A 12,370-nucleotide genomic window follows, 5' to 3' on the forward strand; every position below is an offset into this window, starting at 1 on the left:
TCAGACTTGGGGAATAGAGCTTCTTGGATTGAACTTGTATTTTATACTTCAACAAAGAATATACCAACTTCAAAATAGCATAAATTAGCTACCAGTACTAAAAATGGTCATAAATAGCTCTCCCTGTATGGTAAAATGCTATGTTCATATGATCCGATATGTTTACCCCCATCAAAGTTAAAGTGAACGAACCTTTGAAAGTGTTAAAAAATGAACTTCAGTGATGACGCTGTATTTGCAGAAAGAGTGTCTGTTCCTGTATTACATTTTGATTGCTAAGCCTTACTTCCAACAAATAAGCTCTGTTCACATGAATATAAGTTGTTCAATCTGTGTAATAAAACACTGTTAATATTTGAGAAAAGGTTCCTCATGTGGAAACTTGGATCAAGCAAAAGCACTTTCATATACATTGTTCATTGAGGTTTAGACATGATTTGTTGTGCAATCTGAGTACTCAGTGTCTAATGATATTACTGTACTCCCTTGTAATTAATAAATTGAACTGTGTAGTTACCACTGTGTAGTTACCACTGTGTTTGATAATGAATTGTATGAGCTACATATATTATCACACTAACAAACTTGCTAATACATAGCAGTTGTTTAGTATGTATCAGAATTGGATATGTCTCATCTCTTGTCGTCGTCGTTGTCGTCCTCCTCCTCCTCCTCCTCCCACTCTTTATCCATATCTTCCTCCTCCTCCCACTCTTTATCCATATCCTCCTCCTCCTCCTCCTCCTCCTCACACTCTTTATTCATATCCTCCTCCTCCTCCTCCTCCTCCCACTCTTTATCCATATCTTCCTCCTCCTCCTCCTCCTCCTCCTCCTCCTCCCCCCACTCTTTATCCATATCTTCCTCCTCCTATTGCTGAACATCTTTCTCCTCCTCCCTCTCTATCCATCCCCCCCCCCCCCCCAATTTCTCATAATTTTAGTCTGGGAACAGGTGGTATCACAAAGTTTTGGGTGAATCGGATTCCAGAGTAGTATTCTAATTGTATACAACTTCCCTGTTTCCTGTTCAAATTGACTGCGAAGAAGAAAACAAAGCAGCATATTGTTGTGGATGAAGTTTTGTGTAAAACTGTGTACAAGAAGAAATATCAAATCTGCCAACCACCATCAATACAGCTACCACCCATTCCATACTAAGAAGTCCCTTCCATACAGCCTAGCCACCTGCGGCCATTGGATCTGCAGTGATGAGCAGCCCCTTCCAAAATACACAGAGGGTTTCACTGAGGCCTTTACTCACTGTAATGAACCCCCCTCCATACTTCCATACTTATACAAAAACAGATCTCCCTTGCATTATCTTTCCAGTCACCCAAAGTCCCATTGTCCAGCCACAGAAGAGCATTCCCCTTGTGACTCAGTACCAGCCAGGACTGGACCAACTGAATTACGTTCTCTGCCAGGGTTTCAACTACCTTTCGTCGTGCCCTGAATTGAGAACTGTCCTCTTCCCCTCAGCCCCCACTCCACAGCGGTATTCTGCTGGCTATGAAAGCTACGTAATATCCTTGTCTATCTCTACACAACTGTTGCTCTAAATCCCTTGCCTTGTGGCTCATATCCCTGTAACAGAGCTAGATGCAAGACCTGTCCAGTACATCCTCCCATGACCAGCTATTTCAGTCCGTTCACTAACATTGCCTATGCTATCAAAGGCAGGTCTACTTGTGAAACAAGTCATGTGATCGACAGGCTAAGCTGCAATCACTGTGCTGCATTCTACATGGACATGACAACCAACAGGCTGTCGACATGAATGGCCACCAACACACTATGGCCAAGAAACAACTGGACCACCCTGTTCCTGAGCATGCCACCCAACCCGACATTCTCCATTTCAGTGACTGCTTCACCTCATGTGCCATGCGGATCCTTCCCACCAACACCAGCTTTTCTGAACTACCCAGGTGGGAACTCTTCTCCTAATATTCCCAGTGTTCCCATAACCTTCCTGGCCTCAACCTTAGTCATTGTACTTGCTCATATAGCCCCTTGCCTGTTCTCATTCCAGCACTACACAATCCACTATCCCACCAACGCATCCAGTCCTTTCACTTTTCTTTTTTGCTATCTCATCTTTCGTCCCTGCCCACCATCTGACCTCCCGACTGCACCTAGCTGCCCTATCCTCTCCGTTGTTCTTCTGCGCTCCTGCAGTAGCACTTTGCCATCCCCCACCATTACTTACCCTGCTATCCCTCCCCCCTCCTTGCCCCTGCAGGGCAGAGATGGACTCCTAGGTGGTTGCTGCAAAAGGATGGTGAGGACTGCACTGCTCAATAGCTTGTAAGCTGCTCAGGAAGTCAGAACAGAGAAAAAACTACTCACCAGAACAGGAACGGATGTACTAAAGTGCACGAGATATGGCCACAAGCTCTGCAGTGAATACACTGCAGCCAGTGGGCAAGGAACACTGTTCAATATGGCCTATGTGGCCATAGGTGAAGCCAACATCACCATCAGCCATTGAGCCATTGGTGTAAAAAAAAAACGTCAGAGCCTTGGAACATGTCAAAAATCAAGAGGAAGTGACAGCAGAGAGCGGCGGGGTTAACTGAGGCCATGCAAAAGGTCCACAAGAAACTTCGGCTGAGGTGTACACCAGAGGTGTACATGAATGGACTGCAAGTACAGGTGGTAAAGAGGACTCCAGTTTGGAGAGAAGGGATCACACATGTGCCGTAATCGTGAGCCCTGACCTGGGCCACCAATACGGGAGATGAACTGCCAGGGGTGGGAAAAGGAGATGGTAATTCAGATGCTCAGGAGAACTACAAATATCTGCAATGTAACTGGTGAGCAGTTGTGCACATCGCATCTGCAATGGAGACACTCCAGCTTCCACCAGGACACTGGTCACTGGACTTTTTTTCTAAAAGCTGCCATAACTAGGCGAACGCCACAGTGGTGCACTGGGTCGAGTAAATGCAATGCTGAGGGCACTGCTGAACCATAAACCAGACTCCCAAAAGCCAGGCGGGATTGAACAAGGACTCTAGAGCTGCAGCAGTGTGGAGTTATCTACACCCCAGTTGCCGTTGCTCATGCAGCGGAGGGCATTGAGGTGCTGCCAGCACTTCCACTTAAGCTGACGAAGGTGAGGTAGCCAAGTCAATTGGGTGTCAAAAATCAGTCCTAAGAATTGATACATCTCCACTACCTTCATGCGCTCGCACTAGAAATAGTCACACAAGCGCTTGCGCAGGTGGTCGGCCGACCGAGAGTTTTCATCAGTCTCTTGAGGTTTTGCGTTTTTAAAGGTCACATTTCCATAAAATATCGACATAGGATATTTGTAATCAAAATTATTTATTTAACAATAAAATATACAATGGAATACAAAAAGGAAGCCAAATACCCAAATGAAATACAAGACCATTTTCTTAATTGTAATGTTTTGGGACTATACAATGTAATACTTTAGACTAGAATTATTCACTATCTTAACTCTTCACAAGAGAAGCCAATTTTGCTTTGAAAAAAGAATTTTTGATTGAAAACGTCACAAACATTTGTCAGATGGAAAAATGCTGATCAGTCTGTATCCCTTTCATTTTCTTTTTGAGGCTGACAACAATTATTGCACGTAACTGTCGTGGTTGAATGTCAGACGTTTCTTCCACATTCACCGCATTCTCACTTTGTTTTTATTCTTTTTTGAGCCACACAAATAACATATTCCTCTCCTTTTAGGGGTTGATACAGCTGGATAAACTGTCACTCTGCCTGTAATTTTCCAAAAATACTAACAAATCTTTTGGTAAATGCTTCAATTTAGCTCTTTCTTTCAGGTTTTCACTCATCAGTTCCAAAGATAACGCACGTAAGAATTGTCTTATCGTTTTTTCTTTCCTATTACCTGTGTTGAATTGAAAAATGCATAACTAATTTATTCCTGCCAAGTCAAGTAAGCGGAAAAATATACATGCAGACCACCTCTGTGTTCTTCTTGATGTTGAAATTCTGGAGCACATGAGGTCTACAGTATCAACTCCACCTTTGGTTGAATTATAGTCTGCGATTTATACAGGTTTTTTGGTATCTTCATCAATGATGTCGGTATCATGCATTGTGGAGACCGCTACAACAGCTTTCCTTTTTTTTTTTTTGTGTGTAATCATAGAAATCTAATTTCTGTCATCTTGACAACTGAACATGCAGTCTCCTGCCACTGCATTTCCATTTACTGTCACAAATTCTGGGGAATTTCTTTATTTTTTTCTCATCGTATCTAAAGTGAGGCCTTTGCTAAGGAGGTATTCAGCCAATGGGTAACTTGAAAAATAATTATCAGTTGTTACATTTCTATTTGTTCCTTCTATGCATTCAACCAATCTAGCGACCAAGTCGTATGGTTTGTTGGAGAGTATGTTAGGGCCTGGAATTTGTTTTCTGCAGTACACTTCTAAATTATATGTACAAAAAGTGCATGCATCACACAATGCATACATTTTTAACCCGTATTTGGCTGATTACTGAGACATGTACTGGATCAATGAACATCGTCCTCTAAACGCAACCAACATCTCATCAACAGTGACAAATTTCCCTAAACTGAATGATTTTTGGCTGTTAGCAATGAAAGAAGACAAAATTTCTCTTACAGGAGCAAGTTTGTTCATTGCTTGACGATCGAATCTCGTGTTTAGGTCATCAAATGTTATAGCTCATAGCAAAAATCTAATTCTATTTAGGCTGAAATTGGCTCGCAAAATTGTCAGACCTGTTCCATTGTGCAAATTTCTCTGAATATTTCAATAGCAGTTTCCTCTTGACTGCAATCAAAAACAGAGCACCAAACAAAGCTAGCATTTCAGCCATTGTCGTCGGCTTATAATCCCTTTCACGTACTTCAGAGTTACTGCTTCCTTCTGCCAGTGCTTGACGTGCCAATTTTTTCCTTACAATATAAACATTAGTGTACCTTATGATCCCTTCTACCATTTCGGGAGTTGTTATACACTGAAAAATTTCCAGTCAAGTTTGACATGGCGTGGCTTGTCCTCTAGGACCTGGTAGAGTTTTGATTATATTTTTTGAATTTGATTTTGTGTTGGTAATATTGGCACTACTAGCCCAAATAGTTTCCATGTCTGATGTCATTTGTTGGTAGCTGCTGTTGATCTATGTCATTTTCTCCCCCGTTTTCCAAATCAATTTCCGACTCACTTTGATTATACCATCTTCAATCCCTTCTTGTTCATAATCTGGGTCATCAGAAACGTCGTCATCTAGGGATTCCTCATGGCCTTTCCTCTCTGCTTCCTCTATCTCCAATTCAGCCAAGACTATGTATGTCATCAGACATAAGGTTTCGTCATTCCCTTCAAAAAATAAAAATAATAGTTACGTGTGCCATCAGAAATTTTATAGAATGACGAAGTGCTAAAGTAGAAAGAAAAACAGAATTTGTGAATGGCAAAACTTGTAGAAAGTAATGCACATTCACTAGAGAATTGTAAGAGTCTATAAAATGGAGGAATTATAGGGGTATTACAAAAAGAAATACTTACATTCCGAAGTAGACGAGTAGAACAAAGCACTCGCAAGGCGATAAACTAAATGCTGAACATGTTCGGACCTATTTGAACTTGTCCTGAGAGGCAGAGAGGTGCGACTTAAACGAACTTTGAGCAGCATCTGTCGGAAAAAGGTGCAACTAGAGAATATAAATGTCCCTCCCACCACCTCTTTACCTTTGTGGAGTAAGTATGGCGAGAAATTGCAAAAAGGCGGTCACTTCACCAGCCGCGCGAGCGCGTGAAGGTTAAGATCATCTTCAGGATGAACGGTACGACACCAACAGAAGTACATGACACAAGACTTCCCGGCTGAAAACTGGAAACCGTGGGCTAGAGCCCATGACTGCACTTTGTGAATGACTCCCTGTAGGCACTGCTCAGCAATACCAGTACTGGAGGAGCAATACGAAATGCAGAAGTCATCTGCATACAGAGAAAGGGAAACAGACAGCCCTACAGCTGCTGCTAGGTCGTTAATGGCCACTAAAAACACACATACACTAAATACAGAGCCCCCCAGAATGCCATTTTCCTGAATATGGGGATCTATGGGAGGCAAAATTTGGACACGGAAAGTATGAAGCGACAGGAAGTTTTGGATAATATTTGGGAGCTGGTTCCGAAGATCCCACTCGTGCAATGTGGCAAGGATATGATGTTGGCAGGTCGTGTTGTATGCTTTACACTAGTCAAAAAAGACAGCAACCAGGTGTTGGCGTCTTTAAAAGGCTATTCGCATGGCAGACTCGAGGGACACAAGATTATCAGTGGTAGAGCATCCCTGGTGGAACCTGCCAATATGGAGCCAGTAGGCCACGTGACTCCAGGACCCAACCCAACCGCTGACACACCTTATGCTCCAGCAGCTTACAGAGAACGTTGGTGAGGCTGATGGGCTGATAGCTATCCACATAAAGCAGATTTTTAGCAGGTTTTAACACCGGAATGATGGTGTTCTATCATCATTGGGATGGGAAGATGCCATTGCCCCAGATCCAGTTGAAGATGACAGAGATATCACTTGTGGTCAGACGACACATTTCATGTGGACTGTGGATCCGATCCGGCCCAATTGCTGTGTCAGAGCAATGTGCAAGGGTGTTACAGGGTTCACAATGTGTGTAGTGAATAAGAGGACTTTCCTTTCCATCCGCTGTTTGAGGGTACGAAAGGCTGTGGGGTAGTTCTCCAATGCAGGGGCTCTAGCATGGTGCTCAGCAAAGAGATCGGCAATTGCGTTTGCGTCGGTAGGGAGCACGTCATTGACGTTAATGCCAAAGACATCTGTTGGGGTCTGGTACCCAAAAAAGATGTCTGATCTTTATCCAGACTTGGGAAGGTGACATATGGCACCCAATGGTAGACACGTACCTCTCCCAACACTCCTGTTTCCGTTGTTTGATAAGTAAGCGAATGCAGGCACGGAGCTGCTGAAAGGCTATTAGGTGCTCCAGGGAAGGGTGTCGCTTATGCCACTGTAGAGCTCGCCGACACTTGCACCAAGGAACTGTCTTTTCCTAGAGAATGAGGGATCACATTTTCCGCCACAGAAACTATCATTGTAGTGACCTGCTCACTTACAACATCGATGGCACCACGTGGGGGAGATTAAACTATGACATCAGAGGTGAAGGCTACCCAGTATGCCTTGTTTAAAGCCTATCTGGGCAGGCTTCCGTGGGCATGACGCCAGGGGAGTGACAGAAAGATGGGGAAGTGGTCACTACCACACAGGTAGTCATGTGCTCTCCAGTGGATAGATTGGAGAAGTCCTGGGCTGCAAGCTGATAAATCAATGGCCGAGTAACTACACTAATAAAATGTGTGTCGGCCCCAGTATTTAAGAGGCAGAGGTCGAACTGAAACAGCCAAGTTTTGACATCTCTTCCACGGCCAGTAAGCATGGTGCTACCCCACAAGGGGTTATGGGTGTTACAAGTAGGAAAAATTTAGGGCGCTGATCAATCAGTGCAGCCAAGATGTTCAAGGGTACCTCACCATCTGGAGGGAGATAAACGTTGCAGACAGTTATTTACTGCATCGTCCGTATCCTGACAGCCACAGCTTCAAGAGGAGTTCGAAGGGGCACAGATTCACTACATATCAAGTTCAGGACATAAATGCAAACTCCACCTGACACTATTATATTTGCTACGGTTCCAGTAATATCCCCTGTAGCAGCGCAGGGGTTTGCATTGCCGGGAACCAAGTTTCCTGGAAAGCAATGCAGACAGGAGGTCTAAAGCTTAAGAGTTGCTGTATCTCAGCCAGGTGGTGGAAAAAACTTGAGACTGGGAAGGCATGAAACTCAATGAGGTCACTTGCTGCCAAGACTTATTTCCTGAGCAGGTTATATCCATTATGTCTGAAGGTCTGGCAAGATCTAAGTCCTCGACAAATGCCAGCTCTTCACCTCATCACCAGACACAGAGCTCGTGCAGTGGTGGTGTGGGTGCCACTGCAATTCCCTTGGTCTTGTGGGGTCGTCTTTCTGGATTTCTCTCTCTGATCCTTGGGTTAGGGAAACCCAAGGATCAGCGAAGGCTTCACTGATTCAGTCTCTGGGACCGAGAATGAGCATGAAGCCATACGACCAGCTGCCTTTGGGCACTTCAGCCATTGGTGGGTGTCATCTTTCCCACTAGCAGATGCCTGGGAAGGGAGTGACCCAAGGGACCTCTTCCTAGCGAGAGGAGCCAAACACGACTTGCATTTCTCTAGCTAAGAAATGGGGACTGGTGTTCCCAGTGGTTAGGGGGACAGTGCTCCCAAGGTACATGGTGTGGGAGTAACAGAGAGGGAAGTGCCCCCACTATCAAGGGGGCAGATGTAGTCTTCCAGCTCTGAGAGCCGACTGGAACTCGAGGAACTGATGGGGCTACAACTGTTCTTGTAGCGGCGGCATAAGAGGTGGTCATAGCCACGATGTAGGCACTCAAATTTCCTCTTGGCCTCAGTGTAGGTTAGTCAAAATGGCTCTGAGTACTATGGGACTTAACTTCTGAGGTCATCAGTCCCCTAACTAACCTAAGGACATCACACACATCCATGCTCGAGGCAGGATTCGAACCTGCGACTGTAGCGGTCACGTGGTTCCAGACTGCAGCGACTAGAACCACTCAACCACCCCGGCAGGTGTAGGTCAGTGAGTCCAGGGCCTTGTATTCCTGGATTTTCCTTTCAAACTGGACAACCCTGCAGTCTGGTGAGCAAGGTGAATAATGTTCTCCGCAGCTGACACAGATGGTATGCAGAGCACATTGAGTATTGGGATGGGCTGGACGTCCACAATCTCAACATGTTATGCTGGACGTACAGCAGGAAGACATATGGACAAACTTCCAGCACTTAAAGCACTGCATCAGGGGAGGGATATAGGGCTTGACATCACAGCGGGAGACCATCACCTTGACCTTCTCAGGTAATGTCACCCTCGAAGGCCAAGATGAAGGCACTGATGGCAACCTGATTATCCCTCGGAACCCAATGCATGCGCCAGACGAAATGAACTCATCGCTCTAAGTTGCCACGTAGCTCGTTATTGTACTGCGAAATAAGGTCCCTGTGGAATGTAATACCCTGGATTGTATTTAAGCTCTTATGGGACATGATGGTAATGGAAACATCCCCCAGCTTGTCACAAGCGAGTAATGTCTGACTAGGCAGAAGATACCTTTTTATCAAGACTGAACCTGACCACATTTTGGACAAGCCCTCCACCTCTCCAAACTTTTCCTCTAATGCTGTACAAAAAACTGAAGCTTCATCAAGACAAAGGAGTCCCCATCAGCTCTTGTACATGAGGTACAGGTGCTACCGTGCTGGATATGAGGTGCAAAGAATTCCGTGGTCATCGTCAGTGCAGAAAACAACACTGCATAGTAAGTGGAGGAAAACGAACCCAAGAAGGTGTCCTCATCCAAGAGATGGAGGATGAGTGGGACTGCAATGCCACGAGAAGAAAGTGGGCTAAAGATCTCAATGCACAATGGGCACGATGCACCATGTAAGGCACCCTTCCCCAATTGGCTTGCTCTTTGGGAAAATTTTGAAAAATGGAGATCAAACCCTATAGGGGACCATCACATAAAGGCCGAAAGGTGTGAATCTCCTTTTAGTCGCCTCTGACAACAGGCAGGAATACCTTGGGCCTATTCTAACACCCTGACCCACAGGTGGTGGATGTGAGGGATTCAGGTTCGATTCCTGGTACTGCTAGGAATTTTTTCTTGGTGGGAGGATTGGAATAGGGTGCATTTAACCATGTAAGGGTAACTGAGTAGCTACTTGCTTAAAGTAAGTAGCAAAACTGGCACTCAAGCTATCACAGTGATGTCCAGGTTATTTTTTGGTAATTGTGGCATATATTTTTCAAAATAAAATTCAGTTGTTAGCTGCAGATTTGGAATATTTTATAGCACTTACCAGTTTCAACAGATGAAAATGCTATCTTCAAAAGTCCACAAAATTTAGGAAATTATAAAGTATTAGAACATGGCCATAGTTGAATGTATAACAAGTATAGGACAAAAAACTTCGAAATTATACAGAACAAGAGTATCATTATTGCTACGCAGACAATGCAGTCCAGGACGGAATAACAGCAATATGGAAAGGGTTGGTACTACCCACATTTAGGAAGTGTTGAGTCACAGATAAGCACAAAAAGAAACACAGCTAAAACACTAAAATATTAAGGATTTCAGATCAACTTCTCCTTCTGAAGTAGAAAACACGCACGTGCGCATACCCGCATGCGGGAGAATCACTCCAGCAAAATCCTTACTAACATTCGAAATTTTCAACAATCATTTGTCAATACCAGATACACATTTGCTTGGATCAGCAACGCAACATTACACTGTCAAAGTTCTCTAGCCCAAGAACAATATTACTGAAAGTCCTAATAGCAGTGTAAATGATGCTGAAGACTAATGAGTGGAGTATACAGTATTTGTAGATTAACTGGCCAAAATCTAGAACAAGGGCACTGCCAGCAAAGGCTTTTTTACTGTATGTCACATAAAATAGCAATGTAGAGCAAGGTATTGTGAGTGCTGAAACTGAAATCATTTCATATTCTTCACAGATCATTTGTGATTCCACTGTTTTGTTTAAAAATGTCACTAAAATTGCCACAGCACAGCTTCCAATATTTTCTACATTTTCTTTCAAATGAAGGCTATAGTGATACACTGACCAGAGTGGACAAAGCCAATGAATCTGAGGTCCTGGAAGAAAAAAATATAATAAAATAAAAAATCTCCACTATGTTTCAATAGAAATTTGACCTGTATGTCACATGACATTCCTACAGTGATATTTTGCCAACTTTTGATATTATATCCACAGTTTTTTTTTCAGTATTCAATATTAGTAGTATTGAATTTATTCTCTTCAGAAAAATCCCATACTGAATAATTATATACCTAGTGTCTAGGGGCTAGAGAGACGTCAGAAGAAAGGTCCCATCACAAGCTCAGGAGGGAGATACCAGGTATGGGATACTGCTCTGAAGTGGACTCCTCACCAGAGTATCTACCATCAGTTTAAATTATCCTTGTCCTCTTCTTGTGAAGTAAGCACATCCAAATACTCTAAGTTTGTTAGGTTACTTACATTGGTGAGTCACCACCATGAGTAACTACTTCATTTTCATATCTGTGGATTACAGTGGTCATTTCACAAGACATTAAGAACACTGTTCATAATTATTGATAACAAAATGTTTTATTACCCATAATAAGGAATATATTAAGCTTGCTTTTCATTCAAAAAGCATAACTGCACAATCTAATTTATACTTCAATCCATGCACACAGTTCTGTTAGATATAAAGTTGAAATATTTGGAATACACCAACATATACAATATCACACTATTGTTTCCAAAAATCTCAAAGCTCTTGACCAATTTATTTCAAATACTCATACGATACTCTAATAAAAATTCTACTGGACATCAGCTACATATTTTCTTTAGATACAAATGTACAGAATTTCTGTTAAAACCTACCATGAGAAAGAAAACTCCGTGCAGTGGAAGTGTGTGGATTAATTTTCTGTCTCTCACTCAGTCTTAACTACAACGTTACAAAAAGGATAGTTGGTACTCGTCCTATAGCAGAGATGCTGAGACGCAGAGACGCAGAGAACCACAGTGAAAAGACTGTCAAACAAAGCTTTCGGCCAAAGAGGCCTTCATCAGAATTAGACAAAACTTACAAATGCACAGAATTGCAACTCACACACATGACCAGTCTCTGGGTTTTGTGTGTGTGTGTGTGTGTGTGTGTGTGTGTGTGTGTGTGATCTATGATGAATGGCTGTTTGGCCAAAAGCTTTGTTTGATAGTTTTTGGCCAAAAGGTTTGACACTTGTTTCGTTGTGCCTATCTGAAACGCAGCATTTCCGCTATATTGTGAGTAGCAGCTACCATTTTCATAATATTATCACTATTTCATCCTGGATTTTCCATTGTTTGTTTTAACGACGATGGCAGTGTATTTAAACCTTTAGACAAATGATTTCTTACTTCTTACATCAATATTGTGAAAAGGATAGATGCTACTCAAGAAGACATATTTGTTAACATCAAATATAGATTGAAGCGTCAGGAAGTATTTTCTGGAAGTATTTGTATGGAGTGTAGCCATGTATGGAAGTTAAACATGGACGATAACTAGTTCAGACAAAAAGAGAATAGAAGCTTTCGAAATGTGGTGCTACAGAAGAATACTGAAGATTAGATCACCTAACTAATGAGGAAGTACTGAATAGAATTTTGGAGAAGAGGAATTTGTGGCACAATTTGACTAGAAGGGAT

This window comes from Schistocerca cancellata, chromosome 9, assembly GCF_023864275.1.
Source record: "Schistocerca cancellata isolate TAMUIC-IGC-003103 chromosome 9, iqSchCanc2.1, whole genome shotgun sequence".
In the NCBI taxonomy this organism is placed as follows: domain Eukaryota; kingdom Metazoa; phylum Arthropoda; class Insecta; order Orthoptera; family Acrididae; genus Schistocerca; species Schistocerca cancellata.